Below are 20,305 nucleotides of genomic sequence, written 5' to 3' on the forward strand. Positions count from 1 at the left end.
TCGACGAATTCAGTACTACAGATTTGTGATAAAACATATTGAAATGATACGATGTGAGAAATCACACCCGCGAGCCAAGGACCTGATTCTAATACAACAATCCATTAGTGATACAACTAGCGGCCAAACACATCAACACGAAAATAGAATCTGTGACAATAACGCGTTACCAGGACTTGTGTTTTATAGTTTAAGACATGAGAACCTCAAGTTTGAGGTGAAAAATTACATACCGACATTTCAAATACAATACATATTAGAACAGTCGATACCGGTAAAACAGTTTAAAAATGTCTGTAAATCAGGATTTTTAGATTCGGGAATTTCATGCGTAAAATACATCAGAGATGAACGTCTGAATTGGGAGAATGCTGAATTGTACTGTAGGCAGAAGTACGCGGGACATCTACTCAGTATCAACTCACAACAGGAAATGATTTCTATTAAAAGATTATTCGCTACAAAGCTTCTTCCAAAGGCATATTCACAGAGAGCGCTCACAATGATGATTGGATTAAAACTGCAAGTAAGTCATAAAATAAGTCATTAGAAAGTTTGTATATAAGAATTTGATGTTATGTTTAATCACGTGTTTGCAACTTAATTTTTCAGCCCGTTTCTGGTTATTACACGTGGACTGACGGGAAACCATTGAGCTACACAGAGTGGTGTAAACCTACAAATAACGACACGATACCAGAAGTTATTCAAGGATTGATATCTCCCCTTAGAAAACAACCGATAAATGACGTCAATATGCCGTGTACGGCGATGATACTGAATAATCCACGAGGATCAGCGAACTGGGTTCGATTCCCCTGCGAAATCGAAGAGGTTCATACGAATTTCATTTGCGAAACTGAAAGATGTACCATCGAAAATAGAACAGCAACAATGCGGAATGAAACCAAAAACGACACATTTCTATTTCAAAATACTGATTTCAACGATTCGAACTGTACGAATGGTTGGGTAAACATAGATAAACAATGCTATCAAATACTGACAGATTGGAACAGATATCGAGGTCTTGATTCAAAAACTGCTACAGAGATGTGTCATAGCGTCGGATCTGATATGGGAAAAATATTCCGTAACACAGAAAATGACATCTTAAATTTGATGAAATTATTTCAATATCAACATCAATATGGCTCTATACTAACGATGACTTCCAATGACAGACTGCAAGTTATACAGCCAATAATCACCAGAGATGAAATTACTTATATTCATTCAGTAAAATGGCCGATGAAACATTTTGATAATGCGACAGATACAGCGCATTCTGTTCTGTGTTCGTACAATGTAACTGTCGAAGAGTTAGCTGCTATAAGCGGTTGTAAATCGTGGCAGTTTAAATGTAACAATCAAAGATGTATCAGCGACCATCGCGTATGTGACACTAAACACGACTGTCAACACGGTGGAGATGAACTTAATTGTACGGATATAAATTTACACAGTCAGTTTCAATGCGATGATGGTCAGGTTATATCAATAAGTGGTTTCTGTGATTTCATACAGGATTGTGTGGATGGTTCGGATGAGGAATCTTGTATTCATCCACCGTGTTTGTCCGAACAATTTCGCTGCACAAGTGGTCAATGTTTCAGTAGGTCAAGCAGATGTGATGGAATCACTGATTGTAAAGACGGATCAGATGAAATGGGATGCACTACTGAAATGTGTCAGGGGTTCCTGTGTAACAGTGGAGACTGTATTAGTTCTAAATTTTATCAGGATGGTGTCGTGGATTGTAGTGGAAGCCTCGAAGAAGATGAATTAGTAACAACTACTAATGTTATAGTGAATCCTACTGTTCAGTGCAATAAAGAAAACTACTGCACAACTAACTTCACAAATCTCTGTACGAAATCAGATGAACAAAGATGTTCTTTTAATTCTCCTCACTGTTATTCTAGACGTCACAGGTGTATTCTAGAAAGAATGAAAAATGGTTTCCCAGTTTGTAGGAATCTTGAGCACGTATTGAGATGTGAAGAATTTGAATGTCCAACTGGTACTGTAAAATGTCCTGCATCGTACTGTATACCGATCAGACAGGTGTGCGATGGTCAATCAGATTGTCCTAATTCAGAAGATGAGCAAAACTGCGAGACATTTTCTTGTCCAGGAATGTTTAAATGTGGTCAGGAAAATCGGTGTATTCCACAATCTGAAGTTTGTGACGGTTTCGTCAACTGTAAACATACAAAAGATGACGAGGCTTTCTGTAATGTCACGTGTAAGAAGGGCTGTAGATGTCAAGGTCATTTGATTGATTGTGCGAATGCTCGTTTAAAAGATGTAACTGGTCTTTTCTCGACATCAAGTCGAGTTTTAATTCTGTCGAATAACAGAATTATTCTGAGCGAGTTGACGTTTTCTTCATTCGTTTATCTTCGAATGCTCAACATCTCTTTCAATGAATTGTCTCATATTTTACCGAACTCGTTCAGAAACCTGCATAATTTACACATATTAGATCTTACATACAACAACATAACATCATTATCCACAAACACATTCATCGGGTTGTATAATTTAAAAGAGTTATTGATAACTGAAAATCCTATACGCCATTTAGACGACAATACCTTCCAAGATTTAATGTCATTACAATTTCTGGACCTTCGAGGGCTTTCAGTTTTGCTGCTTGGCAGAGATGTATTTAGAGGTTTATCTGCATTACAGTCGTTGGATATTAGCAGTAACAGAATCCATCATATTTCACGTTATGCTTTTTCAGGATTAAATGAACTTAGAATTCTCGATATCACCAACAACTCTAAATTTATTTTGACTGAGACAGGCGTTTTCGATAATCTAACATCATTAGTCTCGTTAACGTCTGATGCTTACAAATTTTGTTGCATGGCTCCGAATGTTGACCAGTGTCTTCCTGAAGCTGATGAATTTTCCTCTTGTTCTGATCTGATGGGTAACACAGTCCTCAGAGCTATCATCTGGGTCATCGCTTCATTTAGTTTCTTCGGGAACAGTATCGTCATTTTATTTCGTCTTCGATCAATTCGACTTTCATCCTCCGAGAAACGTAACACATCTTCTGATATTTTAATCATCAATATCGCAGCTTGTGATTTTCTCATGTCGATTTATTTGTTTTCGATTGCGGGTGCAGATTACATTTATAAAGGAATTTATTTCCTAAATTCTGAAACTTGGACTGGCAGTTCATTGTGTAGTTTCGCCGGAGTCACGGTGACTATTTCTTGTGAAGGCTCATTGACGTTTCTATTTATTCTAACACGGCAGAGATTCTCGAATATCGTTAATCCATTTTCTGGAAGCCCGATTACATCGTCGAGATATGTGTCCATTATTTGTGGCGTGTGTTGGGTTATTATAAGTACAATCTCTATAATACCGCTGTCACAATTATCTTATTTCGGTATTAAATTCTACGGTACTACTGGAGTTTGTTTACCTATGAATTTAATATCAATTAATGTCCACGCCTGGCAATATTCATTCGCTATTTTTGCGGTATTCAACTCGTTCATACTCGCTACGATAATGGCGACTTATGCGCAAATGTACAGACTCGTATCTGGAAGCAGGACAGGTTCGGGTAGAATCGATCCTACCGAACTGGTTTTAGCACGAAGAAGTTTGGTGATAAATCTTTGTAATTTATTTTGCTGGCTGCCGTTAATTGTCGTTCAGTTTTGCACGGTATTACGGGTAGAAATACCGAATCAGGTGGCGGCTTGGCTGGCGGTTCTTTTCTTACCGATCAACTCGTCCCTCAATCCCCTTCTTTACACAATACTGACTATCGATATGAAATCAATACGAGCAAAAACAAAACGCTTACGTTAATAAATGTTTTAAACAGTCTAAACGCTTTTATCCGTCAAATATTATCGGGTTGTCCTATTTAAGCTCAAGAGTAGTTTTCATTTTGATTATTCGTTCATAAAGTTCACACATTTCACCCCAAATCATCCCCTCTCTGCAAGACGCGTTGGGAACTATAGAAAATATTGGAATTTTAAACATGATATTGATTTCTCAAAAACATGGGCGAACGAAGTTATCAGAATATTTCTGAAATATAATCGGGCGTGGGTATTCACGACACGTGGAAACGATGGAACCGAAAATTTATTTAGAATTGGATAAGAAATGTGGTGCGAATATCAAATTGCCCAAATTAAAGCGAGATGTTGAACCTGTTATTTTTCATTTTACCTGCTAATTCAGCTTCATAGAAATAAAAGATGAATTGACCTCGTAAATACTCAGCGCATCATTAGAGTTGTTAAAATTCTAAGGCGTCACGTTTGAAACATATAGCTTAATCTTTTCTTTCATTTCTTAATATAAGATAGCGAATATTTCGTTTTCTCTTTAAGATATCAATCGAATGCGGAATTTTAGTTAAAAAATAATGATTGTTTTAACAAAGCGCGAGGGAGTAGAGAATAGATTTCTATATCGCAAACACTTTCTTTTCGGATTCATCACTTTGACCGTACGTACGAGTAACGTTAAGATAATAAATAGGTCAAGAGATTTTAGGGCGTTTTTCAACCAGTGTTGTTTATAAGTAACGGTAAATTTCATTTTTATAGGAAATCGATTTTTGCCCAGACTCGAGCTACCCACTCGCCAGTCATCAACTGGTGGATCTGTCTTTCAATTACGAATAAATGTAAATACAGCCTACGAAGCATTTTACAGAACTGAATTGGATTGGAGAATGTGTACGCTGAAAGTTACCAATTACGTGTTTGGTCTAATGAAAACCCAGACGATATTGACATAACATCCAACTATGTTATATCCTATCGATTTTCAATTACAAACACGAACCCGCTGTTTTATTCCCGGTATGTTCGATCTCTTTGTTTTATAACACATTAATCTAATTATCCTAACATTAAACTAACCGATCGAACGAATAAGAAGGGCAATACATATTTCAGGATCGAAAACTTCAAAACGCGGTTCGTGAATTCGCGAAAACAGCGTCTTAGTAACGCGTAAAGTAACGCGCTACGACTGGTTTGAACTCACGCCAGTCGCCAATTTTCAAAACGGTCAAAATCCCGAAACCGAGTAATACGTATAAACTGCGATTCCAATAATAATCATAAAGTCGAATTTGTCGGAAGGTCGAGCGAAAATATATATTCGACTAGCTAATGAAATATTAATCTAAAAATAAAATACGTAAACGAACGGAACGAAATAATTGGGATATTTTTATGTATAATTGGACATGAATATTTACCGCGCCTGAAGGAAACGTGAAACTGAAAATTGCTGAACAGATTGATGGTAATTACTGGAGAACTCGCTCGAAAGAAATGTCAACGTTTGAAAATATGTTTGTATCCTGAATTTGCTGATTGCAGCAAATGAATAGTAAGAAATCTCAAATGCTCCATCATTTATGGATAGAACATGAAGATAGAAAGTAATGTGAAAAGGCGATCAGTGATTGAAATAACAACTTTTGAATCTGGAATGATTTCCAACGTTGTGTTGTGTTGATGTTGTTCGGTATGGAGCAGCGACTGAGAGCGCTGTTTATAGCGTCGCTGATCGTCTGTAGAGTTCGCATCGCGCGCGCTGATCGCGCAGACTCTATCGACGAATCGTCTGTGACGGTAAGTTCGTCTTGTAACAACACGTGGTACCCGCTAGATTCTACGTCCGGTTACATCGTTTCACCGAATTACCCTTCGTTAACAAGCGGAGTTGAATGTCGTTGGTTCATCAACAGCTCTTTACCGGGAACTGTTCGCGTCCAAGTTTACCACAACATCGAGCCGTCAATATTCTGTAGTGATAACTACCTTCTCGTCTACGAGTCTGATAACAGATTCTGCGGCGATGGAAAAAGTGAAATTCGTCGTAACGATTCGATCTCGTTGATGTTTAGGAGTAACATCGATGGTGCGCGAGGTAGTCGGGTTTATATCATATATCGTTATCAACGAAATCATTTGTTAATTAGTCACGATTGCCCCAAATATCTCCGATTGAACGAAATACAAACATCAAAAGGATACAGATATCAGATAAGCTACTTACTAACGTGCAAATTGTTTTTGGACTGGATCGGGATGCCGGATGATTTTGGCATGAACCTGACCTTAAGAAAGCTAAGTTTGAAAGTAAGCCCAGCTGCTGATCCAGCGACGACTCTTAAAGTCTACGACGGATGGAACACCAGCAGTGAACCTATAGGTCTTATACGAGAACAAACCGGGCATCCACCGTCATCATTTTATACTAAAACAAGCAAAGCCGTCATATCACTGCTATATCCTCGACTGTTTTTCGAAACACAGCTTCTAATTCAAATATACAAAATATCAGATTGGAACGTCTCTAATCCGTTGATTCAGATCTCTAATAACGAGTCGGGAGTGCTCATACCCGATGACAACAGTTTACACGTAATAACTCGATCGAAACACTTACACTGCTGGTCTATCACAGTGCAGGTGTTACAGTACGTCGTCTTCAACTGGACACGCGATATCGTCACAACCGCTGACGTCATTGGTGTATATAAACTAGAAGGGTTACGCGTTGTGGGAACTGATATTTTACTCGGTTACAACTACCTGCAATCACTGAGTGTTAAATCTGATGGATTTCTCGTCATACTGTGTGTTTTGAAAGCAATGGTTCACGGGTATGTGAGATTTGTAATAAACTATAAAATTGAATCTATTTCGATGAATGATATGAAGGTCAACAACCGTGAGGTGAGTATTACCTGTGAATTTATGTTATCCCGTATCGAAATGACACATTTCACCACGAATTCGTCTGATATACTAGAAATATTGGCTAACTCTAGGTACCGGTGAACCGAATGCGGTCTCTGACGCAAGACTCGCTGTTTACAAAACGAAATAAAGGTTCGGTGAATTATCGCGTCACTAGATACGAGTTCAAATGGAAAGTCGATATTTATGAAGTGAATATGGAACTAACAGTTTTATCAGAGAACTGCGAGCGAGCTGGATTTTACATATTCGACGGTGGTAATTTCACGGCTAGACGATACGGTCCGTATTGTCCTCGTTTATGGATATACGACCGTAACGTCGTCAGTCTGATTACATCAGGTGGATCGGTTACTGTAGTAGGATACGCTTATAACTGGGATGATCAGTTAACAGTCGATAAGATATCATATCTCAGATTTCGTCCTACCGACTGTGACGGGTACGTTTTAAAGGAGGGAAAATGTCAGATCAATATGACGTCACACTGTCTCGTGATTACACCCGAAAACCGACGCCTTCCTTTGAGAAATATTAATATATTATCAGAACACGAATATCAAATTGACCGATGTTTTCAGGATCATCTATCTTTTGGTTCTTGTACCAGGTATCTGACATTGAGTAGTCAGTTTCCTATTAACGGAATCGTATTGAACAGTGTGAAAACGCGTGTGACGAATGTATTCTGGTTTTATCCCTTATTAATTGAACTACGACGTGAATGTCAACGATTGAAGAAAGAATTTGTAGATGGGGTTATCGACCAGGCACCACTGAATGATAATTGCGGAATCATTCAGTCACCGAACTACCCTGGATCAGCAGGGCAAACCAGGGAATCATTAATATATAGTTTTCAATTGAGCATCACTCGACGAATTCAGCACTACAGATTTGTGATAAAACATATTGAAATGATACGATGTGAGAAATCACACCCGTCAGACAAGGACCTGATTCTAATAAAACAATCCATTACTGATACAACTAGCGGCCAAACACATCAACGCGAAAATAGAATATGTGACAATAACGCGTTACCAGGACTTGTGTTTTATAGTTTAAGACATGAGAACCTCAGGTTTGAGGTGAAATATAACATACCGACATTTCAAATACAATACACATTAGAACAGTCGATACCGGTAAAACAGTTTAAAAATGTCTGTAAATCAGGATTTTTAGATTCGGGAATTTCATGCGTAAAATACATCAGAGATGAACGTCTGAATTGGGAGAATGCTGAATTGTACTGTAGACAGAAGTACGCGGGACATCTACTCAGTATCAACTCACAACAGGAAATGATTTCTATTAAAAGATTATTCGCTACAAAGCTTCTTCTAAAGGCATATTCACAGATAGCGCTCATAATGATGATTGGATTAAAACTGCAAGTAAGTCATAAAATAAGTCATTAGAAAGTTTGTATATAAGAATTTGATGTTATGTTTAATCACGTGTTTGCAACTTAATTTTTCAGCCCGTTTCTGGTTATTACACGTGGACTGACGGGAAACCATTGAGCTACACAGAGTGGTATAAACCTACAAATAACGACACGATACCAGAAGTTATTCGAGGATTGATATCTTCTCTCAGAAAACAACCGATAAATGACGTCAATATGCCGTGTACAGCGATGATACTGAATAATCCACGAGGATCAGCGAACTGGGTTCGATTCCCCTGCGAAATTGAAGAGGTTCATACGAATTTCATTTGCGAAACTGAAAGATTTACCATCGAAAATAGAACAGCAACCATGTGGAATGTAACCAAAAACGACACATTTCTATTTCAAAATACTGATTTCAACGATTCGAACTGTACGATTGGTTGGGTAAACATAGGTAAACAATGCTATCAAATACTGACAGATTGGAACAGATATCGAGGTCTTGATTCAAAAACTGCTACAGAGATGTGTCATAGCGTCGGATCTGATATGGGAAAAATATTCCGTAACACAGAAAATGACATCTTAAATTTGATGAAATTATTTCAATATCAACATCAATATAGCTCTATACTAACGATGACTTCCAATGACAGACTGCAAGTTATAAACCCAATAATCACTAGAGATGAAATTACTTATATTCAATCAGTTAAATGGATGACGAAACAGTTTGATAATGTGACGGATACAGCGCATTCTGTTTTGTGTTCATACAATGTAACTGATGAAGAGTTATCATCTATAAGCGGTTGTAAATCGTGGCAGTTTAAATGTAACGATCAAAGATGTATAAGCGACCATCGCGTATGTGATACCAGACACGACTGTCAACACGGCGAGGATGAACTCATTTGTACGGATATAAATTTACACAGTCAGTTTCAATGCGATGATGGTCAGTTGATATCAATAAGTGGATTCTGTGACTTCATAGAGGATTGTGTGGATGGTTCGGATGAGGAACCTTGTATTCATCCCCCGTGTTTGTCTGAACAATTTCGCTGCACAAGTGGTCAATGTTTCAGTAGGTCAAGTAGATGTGATGGAGTCACTGATTGTAAAGACGGATCAGATGAAATGGGATGCACTACTGAAATGTGTCAGGGGTTCCTGTGTAACAGTGGAAACTGTATCAGTTCTCAGTTGTATCAGGATGGTGTCGTGGATTGTAGTGGAAGCCTCGAAGAAGATGAATTAGTAACAACTTCTAATGTTACAGTGAATCCTACTGTTCAGTGCAATGATGGAAACTACTGCACAACTAACTTTACCAATCTCTGTACGGAATCAGATGAACAAAGGTGTTCTTTCAATTCTCCTCACTGTTATTCAAGACGTCACAGATGTATTCTAGAAAGAATGTCAAATGGTTTCCCAGTTTGTAGAAATCTTGAGCATGTATTGAGATGTGAAGAATTTGAATGTCCAGCTGGTACTGTAAAATGTCCAGCATCGTACTGTATACCGATCAGACAGGTGTGCGATGGTCAATCAGATTGTCCTAATTTAGAAGATGAACAAAACTGCGAGACATTTTCTTGTCCTGGGATGTTTAAATGTGGTCAGGAAAATCGGTGTATTCCCCAATCTGAAGTTTGTGACGGTTTCGTCAACTGTAAACATACAAATGATGACGAGGCTTTCTGTAATGTCACGTGTGAGAAGGGCTGTAGATGTCAAGGTCATTTGATTGATTGTGCGAATGCTCGTTTAAAAGATGTAACTGGTCTTTTCTCGACATCAAGTCGAGTTTTAATTCTGTCGAATAACAGAATCATTCTGAGCGAGTCGACGTTTTCTTTATTCGTTTATCTTCGAATGCTCAACATCTCCTTCAATGAATTGTCTCATATTTTACCGAACTCGTTCACAAACCTGAATAATTTACATACATTAGATCTTAGGTACAACAACATAACATCATTATCCACAAACACATTCATCGGGTTGTATAATTTAAAAGAGTTATTGATAACTGAAAATCCAATACGCCATTTAGACGACAATACCTTCCAAGATTTAATGTCATTACAAATTCTTAACCTTCAAGGCCTTTCAGTTTTGCTGCTTGGTAGAAATGTATTTAGAGGTTTATCTGCATTACAGTCGTTGAATATCAGCAGTAACAGAATCCATCATATTTCACGATATGCTTTTTCAGGATTAAATGAACTTAAAATTCTCGATTTCACCAACAACTCTAAATTTATTTTGACTGAGACAAGCGTTTTCGATAATCTAACATCATTAGTCTCGTTAACGTCTGATGCTTACAAATTTTGCTGCATGGCTCCGAATGTTGACCAGTGTCTTCCCGAAGCTGATGAATTTTCCTCCTGTTCTGATCTGATGGGTAACACAATCCTCAGAGCTATCATCTGGATCATCGCTTCATTTAGTTTCTTCGCGAACAGTATCGTCATTTTATTTCGTCTTCGATCAATTCGACTTTCATCCTCCGAAAAGCGCAACACATCCTCTGACATCCTCATTATCAATATCGCAGCTTGTGATTTTCTGATGTCGATTTATTTGTTTTCGATTGCGGGTGCAGATTATATTTATAAAGGAGATTATTTCCTAAACTCTGAAACTTGGACGGATAGTTCATTGTGTAGTTTCGCCGGAGTTACGGTGACTATTTCTTGTGAAGGCTCATTGACGTTTCTATTCATTCTAACACGGCAAAGATTCTCGAATATCGTTAACCCATTTTCTGGAAGCCCGATTAGATCACCGAGATATGTGTCCATTATTTGTGGCGTGTGTTGGGTTACTATAAGTACAATCTCTATAATACCGCTGTCACAATTATCTTATTTCGGTATTAAATTCTACGGTACTACTGGAGTTTGTTTACCTATGAATTTAATATCAATTGATGTCAACGCCTGGCAATATTCATTCGCTATTTTTGCGGTATTCAACTCATTCATACTCGCTACGATAATGGCGACTTATGCACAAATGTACAGACTCGTATCTGGAAGCAGGACAGGTTCGGGTAGAATCGATCCTACGGAACTGGTTTTAGCACGAAGAAGTTTGGTGATAAATCTTTGTAATTTATTTTGCTGGCTGCCGTTAATTATCGTTCAGTTTTGCGCGGTATTACGGGTAGAAATACCGAATCAGGTGGCGGCTTGGCTGGCGGTTCTTTTCTTACCGATCAACTCGTCCCTCAATCCCCTTCTTTACACAATACTGACTATCGATATGAAATCAATACGAGCCAAAACTAAACGCTTTCGGCAATAAATGTTTCAAACAGTCTTAACGCATTGATCCGGCAAATATTATCGGGTTGTCCTATCTAAGCTCAAGAATTGTTATTTTTAATTGTACGTTCGAGTATTAAAGTTCACACATTTCACCCGAAATCATGCCCTCTCTGCAAGATGCGTCCGAAAACTATAGACAATATTGGAATTTTAAACATGATATTAAACCTGAGCGAACGAAGTTATCAGAATATTTCTGAAATATAATCGGGCGTGGGTATTAACGACACGTGGATACGATAGAACCGAAAATTTATTTAGAATTGGATAAGAAATGTGGTGCGAATATCAAATTGCCCAAAATTACCGCGAGATGTTGAACCTGTAATTTTTTATTTTACCTGCTAATTCGGGTTCATGAAAATAAAAGATGAATTGACCTCGTAATTGACCTCGTAATTACTCGGCGCATCATTAGAGTTGGTAAAATTCTAAGCCGTCATGTTTGAAACATTTAACCAAATCTTTACTTTATATCTAATATAAGATAGCGAATATTTCGTTTCCTCTTGATCTCAATCGAATGCGAAAATTCGTTTTAAGAAAAAAAATAATTCTTTTCACAATGCGCGGGGGAGTATAGAATAGATTGTTATATCGCAAACACTTTCGTTTTGGATTCATCACTTTGACCGTACGTACGAGTAACGTTAAGATAATAAATAGGTCAAGAGATTTTAGGGCGTTTTTTAACCAGTGTTGTTTATAAGTAACGGTAAATTTCATTTTTATAGGAAATCGATTTTTGCCCAGACTCCAGCTACCCACTCGCCAGTCATCAACTGGTGGATCTGTCTTTCAATTACGAATAAATGTTAATACAGCCTACAAAGTATTTTACAGAACTGAATTGGATTGGAGAATGTTTACGCTGAAAGAAACCAATATTATGTGCTTTGGTCTAATGAAAAACCCAGACGATTTTGACATAACATCCAACTATGATATATCCTATCGAATTCCAATGACAAACACGAACCCGCTGTTTTATTCCCGGTATGTTCGATTTCTTGGTTTTATAACTCATTAATCTAATTAACATTAAACTAACCGATCGAACGAGTAAGAAGGGCAATACATATTTCAAGATCGAAAACTTAAAAACGCGGTTTGCGAATTCGCGAAAACGGCGCCTTACTAACGCGTAAAGTAACGCGCTGCGACTGGTTTGAACACACGCCAGTCGCCGATTTTCAAAACGGTTAGAATCCTGAAACCATGCGATGCGTATAAACTGCGATTCCAGTAATATTCATAGGGTCGAATTTTGTCGGACGGTCGAGCGAAAATATATATACGACTAGCTAATGAAATATTAATTTAAAAATAAAATAGGCAAACGAACGACACGGAATAATTGGGATATTTTTATATATGATTGGACATGGATATTTACCGCGCCTAAAGGAAACGTGAAACGTGAAAATTGCTGCACAGATTGATGGTAATTACTGGAGAACTCGTTCGAAAGTAATGTCAACGTTTGAAAATATATTTGTACCCTGAATTTGCTGATTGCAGCAAACGAATACTAAGAAATCTCAAATGCTCCATCATTAATGGAGAGAACTTGAAGATAGAAAGTAATGTGAAAAGGCGATCAGTGATTGAAATAACAACTTTAGAATCTGGAATGAATTTCAACGTTGTGTCGTGTTGATGTTGTTCGGCATGGAACAGCGACTGAGAGCGCTGTTTATAGCGTCGCTGATCGTCTGTCAAGTTCGCATCGCGCGCGCTGATCGCGCAGACTCTATCGAGGAATCGTCTGTGACGGTAAGTTCGTCTTGTAACAACACGTGGTACCCGCTAGATTCTACGTCCGGTTACATCGTTTCACCGAATTACCCGTCGTTAACGCGCGGTGTTGAATGCCGTTGGTTCATCAACAGTTCTTTACAGGGGACTTTTCACGTCCAAGTTTACCACGATATCGAGCTGTCAATATTCTGTAGTGATAACTACCTTCTCGTCCACGAGTCTGATAACCGATTGTGCGGCGATGGAAAATATGAAATCCGCCGTAACGATTCGATCTCGTTGATGTTTAGGAGTAACGTCGATGGTGCGCGAGGTAGTCGGGTTTATATCATATATCATTATGAACGAAGTCAAATTAATATTCTTCACGACTGTTCAAGGTACGATTTAATATTAAAGAGGCTAAAAGCTGAGCGGGGTTATGAATTCGCGATTCATAAATTACGTAATTGCAAGTTGTTTGTTGAATTGAGCGGGATGCCGCGAGGCTATGCGATGAATCTTACATTAATTGATATAGATTTCAAATCCTATCATGTTGGGGAGTCGTTAACGGTGGCCATAAGACTCCACGACGGATGGAACACCAGTAGTGATCCTTTCGCTTTTATACCACAACAATCTGGACATCCACCTTCATCATTTTATACTAAAACTAACAAAGCTGTATTCTTTTTACGGAAGATACATGTCCAGTTAAAGCTTTTAGTTCAGACGTATAGAATATCGGATTGGAACGTATCTAATCCGTTGATTCAGATCTCTAATAACGAATCGGGAGTGCTCATTCCCGATGACAACAGTTTACACGTAATAACTCGATCGAAACACTTACACTGCTGGTCTATCACAGTGCAGGTGTTACAGTACGTCGTCTTCAACTGGACACGTGATCTCGTCACATCAGGTGACATCATCGGTGTATATAAACTAGAAGGGCTACCCATTTTAGGAACTGATGTTTTACTCGGTCACAACTACCTGCAATCACTGAGTGTTAAATCTGAAGGCTTTCTCGTCATACTGTGCGTTTTAAAAACAACAGTTCACGATGATGTAAGATTTGAAATAAGCTATAAATTGGAATCTATTTCGATAGACGATATCAAGGTCAACAACATTCGGGTGAGTATTACCTCTGTAATTATGTTACCCCTTATCGAAATAACATATATTATCAAAAATCTGTCTGATAAACTTATTATTGGCGAACTTTAGGTACCCGTGAACCGAATGCGGTTTTTGATGCCATTCTGGCTGTTTCCGAAACAAAAAAAAGTATCGGTAAATTATCGCATCACTAGATACGAGTTTAAATGGAAAGTAGATATTTATGAAGAGAAAATGGGACTAACGGTTTTATCAGAGAACTGCGAGCGAGCTGGATTTTACATATTCGACGGTGGTAATTTCACGGCTAGACGATACGGTCCGTATTGTCCTCGTTTATACACCCCGTACGACCGTAACGTCGTCAGTCTGATTACATCCGGCGGGTCGGTTACTGTAGCAGGATACGCGTATAACTGGAATGATCAGTTGACCGTTGAAAAAGAATCATTTCTGAGATTTCGCCCTACCGACTGTGACGGGTACATCCTCCGGGAGGGAGAACAGCGGGTCGATATGACTTCACACTGTCTCGTGATTACACCCGAAAACCGACGCCTTCCTTTGAGAAACATCTACATATTATCAGAACACGAATATCAAATTGACCGATGTTTTCAGGGTGCTATACCATTCGGTTCATGTGGATCGTACGTTAGCTTGAGTAGTCAGTTGCTCAATAACAGTCTCGTATTAAACACTGTGAAAATGCGAACCCCGAGTTTATTCTGGAATTATTATTTGATGGTTGAACTTCGGAGTAAATGCCAAAAATTGAAATCTGCCGTTATAGAAATACTGGGTGGGAGGGTATTTGAAGATGAATGCGGGTTGTTGCAATCACCAAATTATCCGGGATTATCTGAGTATCAACATGAACCACTTTATTATAACTATCCTCAAGTGGTCAGACGGGGCAAATTTTCCTACCACCGGTTTCTAATCAAATACATAGACAGGGTACTGTGCACGAAATCGGGTGTGAGTGACAAAGATCCGATTATCTACAAACAATCGATACATGAATCGCACAGTAGAAAAATCACACATGAGCATAGAATATGTGACAATAACGCGATACCGGGACTTGTGTTTTATAGTTTAAGAGATGACAGGGTGTGGTTTGAGGTGAAACGTTATATCCCGACATTTCAAATACAATACACATTAGAACAGTCGTTACCGGTAAAACAGTTTGAAAATGTCTGTAAATCAGGATTTATAGATTCGGGAATTTCATGCGTAAAATACATCAGAGATGAACGTCTGAATTGGGAGAATGCTGCATTGTACTGTAGACAGAAGTACGCGGGACATCTACTCAGTATCAACTCAGAACAGGAAATGATTTCTATCAAACGATTATTCGCAACAGAACTTCTTCTAAATGCCTATTCACAGAAAGCGCTCATAATGATGATTGGATTAAAAATGAAGGTAAAATTCTTAATTTCTAAATCTATCTCGTTAAAAGAAATTTATATACAATTATGATGTTTTAATCATGAATTTGCCACTTAAACTTTTAGTCTACTTCTGGTTCTTACACGTGGACTGATGGGAAACCATTGAGCTACACGGAGTGGTATCAACCTACAAATAACGACACGATACCAGAAGTTATTCAAGGATTGATATCACCTCTAAGAAAACAACCGATAAATGACGTCAATATGCAGTGTACGGCGATGATACTGAATAATCCACGAGGATCAGCGAACTGGGTTCGATTCCCATGTGAAATCGAAGAGGTCCACACGAGTTTCATTTGCGAAACTGAAAGAATTGATATCGAAAATAGAACAGCATTAATGTTGAACATAACCAAAAACGACACATTTCTAATACGGGAAAATCCATTTCAAAATATTGATTTCAATGAATCGAGCTGTACATTTGGTTTGGTAAGAATAGACAGACAATGCTATCAAATACTGACAGACTGGAACACACATCGAGGTCTTGATATAAAAAGTGCGACAGAGATGTGTAATGGCGTCCGGGCCGAAGTAGGTAGTACAAACAGTAATACTGAAAAAGATATCTTAAATTTGATAACAACATTTCAATATCAACATCAATATAGCTCTCTACTAACGATGACTTCTTATGACACACTGCAAGTTATAAACCCAATAATCAGCAGAGATGAAATTACTTATATTCAATCACTAAAATGGATGATGAAACAGTTTGATAATGCGACAGATACAGCGCATTCTGTTTTGTGTTCATACAATGTAACTGATGAAGAGTTAGCTTCCATAAGTGGATGTAAATCGTGGCAGTTTGAATGTAACGATCAAAGATGTATCAGCGACCATCGCGTATGTGATACCAGACACGACTGTCGACACGGCGAAGATGAACTGAGTTGTTCGCATATCAATTTACACAGTCAGTTTCAATGCGATGATGGTCAGGTTATATCAATAAGTGGTTTCTGTGATTTCATACAGGATTGTGTGGATGGTTCTGATGAGAAATCTTGTTTTCATCCCCCGTGTTTGTCTGAACAATTTCGCTGCAAAAGTGGTCAATGTTTCAGTAGGTCAAACAGATGTGATGGAGTCACTGATTGTAAAGACGGATCAGATGAAATGGGATGCACTACTAAAATATGTCAGGGGTTCCTGTGTAACAGTGGAGACTGTATTAGTTCTCAGTTATATCAGGATGGTGTCGTGGATTGTAGTGGAAGCCTTGAAGAAGATGAATTAGTAACAACTACTAATGTTACAGTGAATCCTACTGTTCAGTGCAATAATGAAAACTACTGCAAAACTAACTTTACAAATCTCTGTACGGAATCAGATGAACAAAGATGTTCTTTCAATTCTCCTCACTGTTATTCAAGACGTCACAGATGTATTCTAGAAAGAATGTCAAATGGTTTCCCAGTTTGTAGAAATCTTGAGCACGTACTGAGATGTGAAGAATTAGATTGTCCAGCTGGTACTGTAAAATGTCCAGCATCGTACTGTATACCGATCAGACAGGTGTGCGATGGTCAATCGGATTGTCCTAATTCAGAAGATGAACAAAACTGCGAGACATTTTCTTGTCCAGGAATGTTTAAATGTGGTCAGGAAAATCGGTGTATTCCCCAATCTGAAGTTTGTGACGGTTTCGTCAACTGTAAACATACAAATGATGACGAGGCTTTCTGTAATGTCACGTGTAAGAAGGGCTGTAGATGTCAAGGTCATTTGATTGATTGTGCGTATGCTCGTTTAAAAGATGTAACTGATCTTTTCTCGACATCAAGTCGAGTTTTGATTCTATCGAATAACAGAATCATTCTGAGCGAGTCGACGTTTTCTTCATTCGTTTATCTTCGAATGCTCAACATCTCTTTCAATGAATTGTCTTATATTTTACCGAACTCGTTCACAAACCTGCATAATTTACACATATTAGATCTTACATACAACAACATAACATCATTATCCACAAACACATTCATCGGGTTGTATAATTTAAAAGAGTTATTGATAACTGAAAATCCTTTACGCCATTTAGACGACAATACCTTCCAAGATTTAATGTCATTACAATTTCTGGACCTTCGAGGGCTTTCAGTTTTGCTGCTTGGCAGAGATGTATTTAGAGGTTTATCTGCATTACAGTCGTTGGATATTAGCAGTAACAGAATCCATCATATTTCACGTTATGCTTTTTCAGGATTAAATGAACTTAGAATTCTCGATATCACCAACAACTCTAAATTTATTTTGACTGAGACAGGCGTTTTCGATAATCTAACATCATTAGTCTCGTTAACGTCTGATGCTTACAAATTTTGTTGCATGGCTCCGCATGTTGACCAGTGTCTTCCTGAAGCTGATGAATTTTCTTCTTGTTCTGATCTGATGGGTAACACAGTCCTCAGAGCTATCATCTGGGTCATCGCTTCATTTAGTTTCTTCGGGAACAGTATCGTCATTTTATTTCGTCTTCGATCAATTCGACTTTCATCCTCCGAGAAACGTAACACATCTTCTGATATCTTAATCATCAATATCGCAGCTTGTGATTTTCTCATGTCGATTTATTTGTTTTCGATTGCGGGTGCAGATTACATTTATAAAGGAATTTATTTCCTAAATTCTGAAACTTGGACTGGCAGTTCATTGTGAAGTTTCGCCGGAGTCACGGTGACTATTTCTTGTGAAGGCTCATTGACGTTTCTATTTATTCTAACACGGCAGAGATTCTCGAATATCGTTAATCCATTTTCTGGAAGCCCGATTACATCGTCGAGATATGTGTCCATTATTTGTGGCGTGTGTTGGGTTATTATAAGTACAATCTCTATAATACCGCTGTCACAATTATCTTATTTCGGTATTAAATTCTACGGTACTACTGGAGTTTGTTTACCTATGAATTTAATATCAATTAATGTCCACGCCTGGCAATATTCATTCGCTATTTTTGCGGTATTCAACTCGTTCATACTCGCTACGATAATGGCGACTTATGCGCAAATGTACAGACTCGTATCTGGAAGCAGGACAGGTTCGGGTAGAATCGATCCTACCGAACTGGTTTTAGCACGAAGAAGTTTGGTGATAAATCTTTGTAATTTATTTTGCTGGCTGCCGTTAATTGTCGTTCAGTTTTGCACGGTATTACGGGTAGAAATACCGAATCAGGTGGCGGCTTGGCTGGCGGTTCTTTTCTTACCGATCAACTCGTCCCTCAATCCCCTTCTTTACACAATACTGACTATCGATATGAAATCAATACGAGCAAAAACAAAACGCTTACGTTAATAAATGTTTTAAACAGTCTAAACGCTTTTATCCGTCAAATATTATCGGGTTGTCCTATTTAAGCTCAAGAGTAGTTTTCATTTTGATTATTCGTTCATAAAGTTCACACATTTCACCCCAAATCATCCCCTCTCTGCAAGACGCGTTGGGAACTATAGAAAATATTGGAATTTTAAACATGATATTGATTTCTCAAAAACCCTGGCGAACGAAGTTATCAGAATATTTCTGAAATATAATTGGGCGTGGGTATTAACGACACGTGGAAACGATGGAACCGAAAATTTATTTAGAATTGGATAAGAAATGTGGTGCGAATATCAAATTGCCCAAATTACCGCGAGATGTTGAACCTGTTATTTTTCATTTTACCTGCTAATTCAGCTTCATAGAAATAAAAGATGAATTGACCTCGTAAATACTCAGCGCATCATTAGAGTTGTTAAAATTCTAAGGCGTCACGTTTGAAACATATAGCTTAATCTTTTCTTTCATTTCTTAATATAAGATAGCGAATATTTCGTTTTCTCTTTAAGATATCAATCGAATGCGGAATTTTAGTTAAAAAATAATGATTGTTTTAACAAAGCGCGAGGGAGTAGAGAATAGATTTCTATATCGCAAACACTTTCTTTTCGGATTCATCACTTTGACCGTACGTACGAGTGACGTTAAGATAATAAATAGGTCAAGAGATTTTAGGGCGTTTTTCAACCAGTGTTGTTTATAAGTAACGGTAAATTTCATTTTTATAGGAAATCGATTTTTGCCCAGACTCGAGCTACCCACTCGCCAGTCATCAACTGGTGGATCTGTCTTTCAATTACGAATAAATGTAAATACAGCCTACGAAGCATTTTACAGAACTGAATTGGATTGGAGAATGTGTACGCTGAAAGTTACCAATTACGTGTTTGGTATAATGAAAAACCCAGACGAATTAACATCCAACTATGATATATCCTATAGATTTTCAATTACAAACACGAACCCGCTGTTTTATTCCCGGTATGTTCGATCTCTTTATTTTATAACACATTAATCTAATTATCCTAACATTAAACTAACCGATCAAACGAGTAAGAAGGGCAATACATATTTCAGGATCGAAAACTTCAAAACGCGGTTCGTGAA

This window comes from Tubulanus polymorphus, chromosome 12, assembly GCF_964204645.1.
Source record: "Tubulanus polymorphus chromosome 12, tnTubPoly1.2, whole genome shotgun sequence".
NCBI classification, from domain to species: domain Eukaryota; kingdom Metazoa; phylum Nemertea; class Palaeonemertea; order Tubulaniformes; family Tubulanidae; genus Tubulanus; species Tubulanus polymorphus.